The sequence below is a fragment of the Spinacia oleracea genome, chromosome 3 (genome assembly GCF_020520425.1).
Source record: "Spinacia oleracea cultivar Varoflay chromosome 3, BTI_SOV_V1, whole genome shotgun sequence".
NCBI classification, from domain to species: Eukaryota; Viridiplantae; Streptophyta; class Magnoliopsida; order Caryophyllales; family Amaranthaceae; genus Spinacia; species Spinacia oleracea.
Window position 1 is genome coordinate 56,117,156 of NC_079489.1, and position 8,904 is coordinate 56,126,059.

Here is an 8,904-nt window from a genome sequence, read left to right on the forward strand (position 1 = left end):
TTGATAATTCCCTACAGTTATATTTAAAAAGGGTTATTTTAGAAAATGGGAGTTGGCGGGGTGTTACAAAGTGGTATTTTTGAGCTAAAGGTTTTACTGACATTTCGTGTCTACCTTTTTAAATTTTAGGCGCCTAACTAACTAATTAGTTACGTAAAAATAATTTCGTTGAAGTAAACTACAACTAGTGAATAAATTGAAAGTTATTAGTTAGAAATGTTTGAATTTATTTTAAAATTAACTCTTGAATTACGTGCTTTGAAATACGTTCTTATTTATGTGACTTAATGTATTTCGTTTCTTTTTTTAAATTTAAATTAATATTTTCGTAATTATATATATAAAAATAAAAAAAATAAAAAAATATATTGTATTTATTTATTAATTATTTGTCGTTTAAATAATTATTCGTTTAATCAAATTAATTCTTATAAATCATTCTTATTTTATTCTTTTATGCTTCAATGTTTGATATATTATGATTATTGTGAGAGATGGGTAGCATAGGAAAGGGCATATAGAATAGAAGCATTGTGTCTACATTATGTCAACGTGATTTTACTTTCTCTACCTGCCAACTGTTGTGTCTTTCCTATGTTTTGCGATTGATATATATCCTTACTTATTGTGTATTGTGGGATCATACGGTAAGTGAGAGTACTAATTACTAACATAGAAACTATGTTTAATTGTTATAGATCACTAATCATGTCTGGCATGGAAGAAAATAGAATAGGGAGCAACTCTAACCCTATTGTTCTAAGCGGTGATGAAAATGTGATGAATTATGAACCTGACAACAGTAGAAGTCGTAGTCTAGAGCACATTCGTCACGAAGTAATGAAAACAAGTGCATATGGTAGTGATGATGAGGCGATTCGTGAGTATGACCGTGCTGTGGGTAAAACAAAAATGGATATCTACAAAGCTTTTCTGAGGGTTGAATCTGATTCTGAGCATGAGTTTGAGCCTGAATTTGATTTTGAGTTTGAGCCTGAATTTGAGTTGAGCCTGAATTTGAGTTTGAATTGGAGCCTGAGCCCGAGTCTGAGCCAGAAGAAGATAATCATCAACTTCAAGGTCTACGAAGATCCTCAAGGCCAAGAAAGGAAGCCTATTATTTTGATATGGATGATGATGATGAACTTAAATATGAGTTACTCACCCTAGAAGGTTATAGCGAATCAAAGGACAAGTCTGATGATGTTTCCCTTTAGCTTTGCTTACATATTTAGTTGTGTGTGAGAAAAATGTTGGACAATTCGCCCAACCATAGTTTATGTTTATATCGTAGAACCTTTTTACTTTATTTTGGGAACAGGTGTGTGTTAATATTTAGGATTGTTATCGACATTCTTCTGAGGAATAAAAGTTAGATTATTGACTATCTAAAGGATCAAAGTTCGTTACGGGCACGCAAGGGGAATGCTTTCATCTTTTATTCTACCTTATTATTCGTGAAGATTGAAGTTATTCCTTGTCTCTCAGTCGAATGTTTTGCATGATTGTTCATTTTGTGTGAATTTTGAATGTTGATGTGATATTGCATTACTAGAGGATAATATAAGTAAAGTTTTGAACCTGAATTAGAGTATATTAATTTCAGGTCGCGCTCTAGGATGGCCAATAATAGTGACCTGGCTGCTGCTATTCGCCTCTTGGCGGAAAAACTAACCCAGGAAAGAACTGAGCGCCCCGATTCTGCAGGGGACATGTTTGAAAGGCTTGCGAAAGTTAAGCCACCATACTTTAAGGGGCAGGCAGACCCCACCTTCCTTGAAAAATGGATCAGGGAATTTGAGAAACTATTTGGGGCGGTAAACTGTCCTGAGCATATGAAGGTAGGCCAAGCTGTCCTCTACCTGAAAGATGAGGCCGACCTTTGGTGGAGGGAAAATGGGACTAGACTAAGTGCTGCTGAGGGATTCAATTGGGATTCTTTTATTGTTGCTTTGAGGGGGAAGTTTTATCCTCCTTTTATGAGGAAGCAGAAAGCACAGGAGTTTATCAACCTTAGGATGGGGAATATGACCATTGCTGAATACTACAGTAAGTTTATAGCTTTGTCGAGGTTTGCACCTGAGGTGGTAGCTACTGAGGAGCTAAAGGCTCAGAGGTTTGAGCAGGGGTTAACCGATGAGATCCAACTGGGATTAGGCGGGGAAACCTTTACGTCCTTAGACATTGTGTATGGGAGAGCTGCTCATATTTATGGCCTGCAGACCAGGAGAGACAAGAAGAATGTTGTTGTTGGGGATAAAAGGAAAGAGTTTAATGCTGGGGGAAGTCAGGGGAACTTCAAAAGGAATAGAAATGGAAATGGGAATGGTAATGGCAATGGTAACTTTCAGGGAAGAAGTAACAAGGGGAATAACTACACCAACAAAAACCAGCCTAACAGAGTGCATCACTGTAAGATGTGCAACAACAATCACCCTGGGAAGGACTGTAAGGGGGAATTGGTAATTTGCAACTACTGTCGTAAGAAGGGGCATAGAGAGTATGAGTGCTTTACAAAGCAGAAGAGAGAGCAGAATGGTAGTGGGAGTAGTAACCAAGGGAAACCAGGGTTTAACCATTCGGGGAACCAAGGTTCGAAGCCTGCTGGGGCACCAAATAACCAGGGAAACCAAAACAAACCTGCCAATGGAAACAACAATAACAACAAGGCTCCCGGAAAGCTGTTCGTAATGAGTAGAAATGAAGCTGAACGTTCTGCAGATGTAGTTTCGGGTACTTTCTCTGTTCACTCCTTACCTGTTAAAACGTTGTTCGATTCAGGGGCAACTTATTCTTTTATTTCGTCCTCTATTGTTAAAAGTTTGAAGTTAGTAGATTTTGAGACAATTGATTTACCTGTTAGTATGCCTACTGGTACAACCATAAGGTGTACGAGATTATTTAAGAACTTGCCCTTGAAGATAAAAGATTGCACTTTTCCATCTAATTTGATAGAATTTAGTTTGGGGGACCTAGATGTGATTCTAGGGATGGATTGGCTAAGCTTATACAAGGCCAGGATAGATTGCAAGATTCAGAAAGTAAGCCTAAAGAACCCTACTGGGAAATCAATATCATATAGACGTTTTGGGAAGTCTAGGAACTTTGGGGTGATCTCTGCAATGCAAGTGAGGAAATTGGTCAATAAAGGGTGTGAACTATTTTTCTGTAGTGTCCAAGACGTAAGTAAAGAAGTTGGGGTGAAGATAGAGGATGTCCCAATCGTAAGAGAATTCGTAGATGTATTTCCGGATGAGATTCCGGGTATGCCACCGGCTAGAGCCCTTGAGTTTACCATAGAGTTAAATCCCGGAACCGCACCTATATCCAAAGCACCTTATAGGATGGCACCCCCAGAAATGAGTGAGTTAAAGACCCAATTGCAGGACTTGTTCGATAAGGGGTACATTAGGCCTAGTGCATCACCGTGGGGAGCTCCAGTATTGTTTGTCAAAAAGAAAGATGGGAGTATGCGGCTATGTATTGATTATAGGGAGTTGAACAATGTAACAATCAAAAACAAATATCCTTTGCCTGGGATAGATGACCTGTTTGACCAGTTGAACGGGGCAAGTGTATTCTCAAAGATTGATTTGCGTTCGGGATATCACCAATTGAGGGTAGCTGAGAAAGACATTCCTAAGACTGCATTTAGGACTCGTTATGGACATTATGAGTTTACAGTAATGCCTTTTGGGTTAACCAATGCACCCGCCATATTTATGGATTTGATGAATAGGATTTTCCATGAATTCCTAGATAAGTTTGTGGTGGTATTCATTGATGATATTCTGATTTATTCGAGGAATGAAAAGGAACATGATGAGCATTTGAGGGTTATCTTGGAGACGCTTAGGAAGAACCAGTTGTATGCAAAGTTCTATAAGTGTGAGTTTCGTCTGGAAAAGGTAGCATTTTTGAGACATTATATGTCAAAGGAAGGAGTCTCTGTGGATCCTGCCAAGATTCAAGCTGTGAGTGAGTGGCCTACTCCGAAGAATGTGTCTGATATTCGGAGTTTCTTAGGTCTAGCTGGTTATTATAGGAGATTTGTGAGAGATTTCTCAAAGATAGCAAGACCCATGACCAACTTGATGAAGAAAGAATCAAAATTTGAGTGGAGCGAAAAATGTGAGGAAGCCTTCCAAATTCTCAAAGAACGTCTAACCTCAGCACCTGTTTTGACCTTGCCTGATGGGAATGAAGGGTTTGAGGTATATAGTGATGCGTCAAAGAATGGGTTGGGGTGTGTGTTACAGCAAAATGGGAAGGTGATTGCGTATGCGTCGCGTCAATTGAAACCATATGAGGCTAATTACCCTACCCACGATCTAGAGCTAGCTGCGATTGTTTTCGCTTTGAAAATTTGGAGTCATTACCTCTATGGGGCAACATGTAAGATCTTCACAGACCACAAAAGCCTAAAATACATTTTCACCCAGAAAGATCTCAACATGAGACAAAGAAGATGGTTAGAGTTGATCAAGGACTATGATTTGAACATTCAGTACCATGAGGGGAAAGCAAATGTAGTTGCCGATGCATTGAGTAGGAAATCTAGCCATAATATGAATGTCTTGGTTGTGCCTGAAGAGTTGTGTCGAGACATGCAGAGACTTAGCCTGGAAATAGTAAGTCCTGGGGAAACCAAAGCAAAACTGAGTGCATTATCATTGGGGTTGTCCATATTCGAGGAGATTAGAGAAAGTCAAGCTGGGGATGAGTACTTAGGAAAGATCAAAGAAAAGATGAATCAAGGGAAAGAAGTAGATTTCAAGATTCATGAAGATGGTAGTTTGAGGTTCAAAGGGAGATGGTGTGTACCACAGAAGTGTGAAGAACTCAAGAGACGTCTTATGGATGAGGGGCATAATACTCCAAGTTGTACAAAGACCTGAAGCAAATCTATTGGTGGCCTAATATGAAACAGGAAGTTGCTGAGTTTGTGTCTAGATGCCTAACCTGTCAGAAAGTCAAAATAGACCACAAAAGACCCATGGGGAAGGTTCAACCTTTAGAAGTGCCTGGATGGAAGTGGGATTCCATTTCTATGGATTTTGTTACTGCCTTGCCTAGATCAAAGAACGGAAATGATACCATTTGGGTGATCGTGGACCGTCTAACAAAATCAGCCGTGTTTATTCCGATTAAGGAGACATGGAAAAAGAAACAGCTTGCAAAGACTTACATTAAGCATGTAGTGAGGTTGCATGGGGTCCCAAGCGATATTATCTCAGACCGTGATTCAAGGTTCCTCTCGAAATTTTGGCAAAAGGTCCAGTTGAACCTTGGGACAACTTTGAAAATGAGCATTGCGTTCCACCCTGCAACCGATGGTCAGACTGAGAGAACTAACCAGACTATGGAAGATATGTTGAGGGCTTGTGCGATTGACTTTAAGGGTAGTTGGGAAGACCATCTAGACTTGATCGAATTTTCATACAACAATAGTTACCATGCAAGCATTAAGATGGCACCTTTTGAGGCACTATATGGGAGAAAGTGTAGAAGTCCCACCTGCTGGAATGATTTCAGTGAAAATATAGTCTTGGGAACGGAATTCATTGAGGAGACTGTCAGGAATGTAAAAATGATTCAGGCTAGAATTCAAGCTGCCCAGGATAGGCAAAAGAGTTATACTGATTTGAAAAGAAGAGATGGTGAATTTGCAGTAGGTGATAAAGTGTTCTTGAAAGTATCACCAACCAAGGGTGTGATGAGATTTGGGAAAAAGGGCAAGCTAAGTGCCAAGTATGTAGGCCCATATGAGATTCTGCAACGAATAGGGAAAGTAGCATACAAGTTAGCCTTGCCAATGGAGTTCGAAAAGATGCACGACGTGTTTCACATTTCGCAACTAAAGCGCTATATCCCTGATGAGCGTCATATCTTAGAGCCTGAGAGAATCCAGATTGATAGTAGCCTCACATACGAAGAAAGGCCTGTGAAAATCCTTGATAGGAAAGTGCGTAGTACAAGCAATAAGGACGTCAGCATAGTGAAAGTACTTTGGTCGAACCACGAGTACGAAGAGGCAACGTGGGAAGCCGAAGCTGAAATGAAGATCAAGTATCCAGAGTTATTTTCTGAGGTGAGTTACGAGGGCGTAACTCGTTTTCTTTAAGAGGGGTAGAATGCGATAGAAATTCGCGCTTTTTACCTATTTTTATGGTATTTTTATGCATTTCATGCTTGTTTTTTTTTACATGTTGATGCAAGTAAATAGATTCTCCGCATAAGAAAATGTGTTCTTGAGTATTACAAGTAACTTTAGTTGGCAAAACAGTGCACAAGAGTGGCACAAAGTACTTCTACAATAAGAATAAGTTGAAAAGTTTGGAAAGATATGTGATTTTCGTGTCAAGTTTCGGGACGAAACTTCTTTTAAGAGGGGTAGATTGTAATCCCCCGTAATCTTATACATTTTATTTATATATTTTGGCGTATATTTAATATATTTAAATAAGAATTTATGAATTTTGGAAATAAATATATAATTAACGTACATTTACTTATTACATTTTAATATTTTCAACGATTTACGAAATCGAAAATGATTTTTGAATTTTAAGTTGAAAAGAATTTGAATTACGAAAGTTGATTGAATTTAGGAAACGATCATATTCAGTTTTGGATTCGAATCATAAAAGCTAAATCCTAATTCTAGCCTACTTGGGAAAACCCAACATCAAAGCCCAAACCTCAAACCCTCACCCAAACAATTTCACGTAAAACAAATCAAGCCCTTCTCTCTCCCCTCCATACTCACGTGAAACCAAAGAAAGAGGAAACCCTCCATCCTTCCTCCAATCTCACGCACCAACACTCAGCCGTCCTCTCTCCCTCCACGCCGTCGCCGAGCCGCCGCCGTCCAGCACGCCTCAGCCGCCGCCCTGTACGGTAACACCCTCCTCTTCATCCTTCTTTTTCGTCTTCTCTCTTTCCTTCCCTCTGTTTTTTCGAGCTACCTTAACCCCTTCGTGTGTCGCAGCAACTCGAGTCGCACAGCCGCCGCCAAGTCGCGCCGCCGTGCCCAGCCCCTACCGCGAGCCACCTCCGTCCGCCAGCTCTCTCTCTTTCCTCCTTCTTGAATTGGTTACTTTCTTAAACCCTAAGTAACTAATTATTTTAAATTAAAGCTTGTTAATTTAGATTATGTTCTTAAATTAAATTTATAATTTTTATGGTGAATATGATTTTCAGATTTGATGTTGAGATTAAAAACGAATTAATTTTCAGTTTTGATAAATTAAAATTAAGTTAGGGCTTAATCATGATTTATTAGTTTGAATTATGTTTTCTTGAATTAAAGCTATGGGTTTTGTGATTTAAATTATAAATTTAAGATTATATGAATTTTATAATAAAGTTATTGATTTTCGGATTATCTAATGACATTGAAATATTGGTTTTGATGGTTTAAAGTATGAAATTCAAAGTTTTTATGATTATTAATCATGGTAGGTTGAGTATGGATTGTTGAATTGGTTGTTTTGAGATACTAGGAACGTAGATTGACCTTGGTGAAGTTTTTAAATGAATTTATATTGCTGAAAATTTAGAGTACGATGTTTGCAAAGAGTTTTCAACGAATTTCAATCACTAGTTCAATAATTATGATGCTAGGAAAGCAAATGTTCAAGTTTTGATATTTAGGAAAGTTCTAAATATGTTTAGGATGCATTTAGAATGCTTTATTGTGGTTGTCAATGATTAGAAATTGATTGAGATTACTTGTTGGATTATTTAGGCGGAGAATTCTCTTTAGGCGACTTTTGAAAGTGTTAAAGTGGCCTATCAGTTTGTTTACACAAGGTACGTACATACCTGTGTGCTTGGAATGTGTGCTAATTGTTGAAACCATGTTGAATTGTTGATGAACTTGGTTATGTTGATACCGTTGATGAATTTAGTCAGGTTGAATATTGCATGTTTAATACTGTTGGTTAGACATATTGAACCTATATTGCATTTTGAGGATTATAGCATGTTAGTATGGATGACTGATACAAACATGTTTGATTGGGAACACTAGATTACTTTGTATATAATTCAGATCAGTGGATTGTTGTTCCCTTTTAGCTTTTCACTACTTTATAAGGGCCGAGGACCTCGTTTAGTAAGTTGAAACCTTATACCCATATACAGGGTAGATCAGTATTAAAGGAAAGGTTGGAGTTAATTGGAGTGGGTCTTGTTTGATGCCTTTGTGATCACTTACTTAATTCCAAGATAAAAACAGTTGTAAATAAATGTGGATTGTATGCCTTATGTGATTGTTGAGTCATAACAGGGTGTCAATTTGTAAATCATGTAAAGTGAAACTGAGTAGCAATAGCTTTAGACTGTGCACGTCTAAAGTGACGGACAAACATGAGTTGGGGGTTCATGGTGGTAGCCTATGGCCTTTAATTCGGACCGGATTGATCACCGTGTCCTATTTTTATTCAAACGTTCCTCGATATCGCAGGTCACTGAGGTTACGGAGTCGCGCCCGTACCTCGTCTTCCTTAGTGAAGCCTCTAGCTAGAAAACTCGGTCCATTGTCTATTTCAACTAAAATAATATTATTGTTATAAAAGTCCACTCCAGTCTAGCCTAGTCTAGTTAAGTATGGACGTCAAATTATCATGTTTTGTCTGCCCTTGTTTATGTTCATTAGTATCATGTTAGGGTTGTTCGTTAATAGTATCATGTTAGGATTATTATTGTTTTACTATGTAGTACTCAGCTTTGCTGATTACGTGCTTTGTTTGTGTGTGTTGATCATGGCTATGCCTTATTGATCCTGTGATGACCCAACTTTGGTGAGCAGTCTCTAAGGATCAATAAGCGTTGCCCATCTACAGGTTTGAAGATGATGCATCATTGGGATCGGGATTAGAGAGCTTGTAGTTATATTTG